A 500-nucleotide genomic window follows, 5' to 3' on the forward strand; every position below is an offset into this window, starting at 1 on the left:
AGGATTGAGTAGACATGACCTGGGCCGTGAAGAATTCGTAAAGCAAGTGAGTTAAAAAACTTCTTATGCACTGAGGAAGTGGAAGAACCAGTCTGGTGATACAATCATGCATGTCACAACAACGGCGTTTAGGTGCTTCACTTGATTGGTCTCGTGAGGTAAAAATTCAGTGATCTTCTGTACCTTCTTCACATGTTATTGATGAGTTATCTGTACACAAGTGTTTTCTATCTTTGAATTTGTAGTGCTTTGCAATGGATGGGCAAAGATCAAAAGCTGTCACCGAGGCTTTTGTACGGTTATACTAAAAGGAAGGGCTTATCTATAGGTATATGTTTCAAATCTTCAATAAGCTACACGACTCTTGGTGTAGAGAGGAAAACACTAACCTGAAGGCAAAACTGTTAATTCTGCAGAGATAATAGGAAAGTTTGCTGTACATCCATTTATTAGTGGATGGAAGTTACCAATCATCTGTTAATCAAAGACTATGGACCTAA

The 500-nt window shown here is 38.6% G+C and overlaps 1 long non-coding RNA gene across 1 annotated transcript; it reads left to right on the forward strand.

Moving 5' to 3' along the window:
• Positions 1-25: 25 nt before the first annotated feature.
• LOC104774897 lies at positions 26-487 on the forward strand. Its single transcript, XR_765572.2, has 3 exons — positions 26-158; positions 246-328; positions 417-487. It is a non-coding gene; the product is annotated as an uncharacterized LOC104774897 (long non-coding RNA).
• Positions 488-500: the final 13 nt, after the last annotated feature.

The sequence above is a fragment of the Camelina sativa genome, unplaced genomic scaffold (assembly GCF_000633955.1).
Source record: "Camelina sativa cultivar DH55 unplaced genomic scaffold, Cs unpScaffold06550, whole genome shotgun sequence".
NCBI classification, from domain to species: Eukaryota; Viridiplantae; Streptophyta; class Magnoliopsida; order Brassicales; family Brassicaceae; genus Camelina; species Camelina sativa.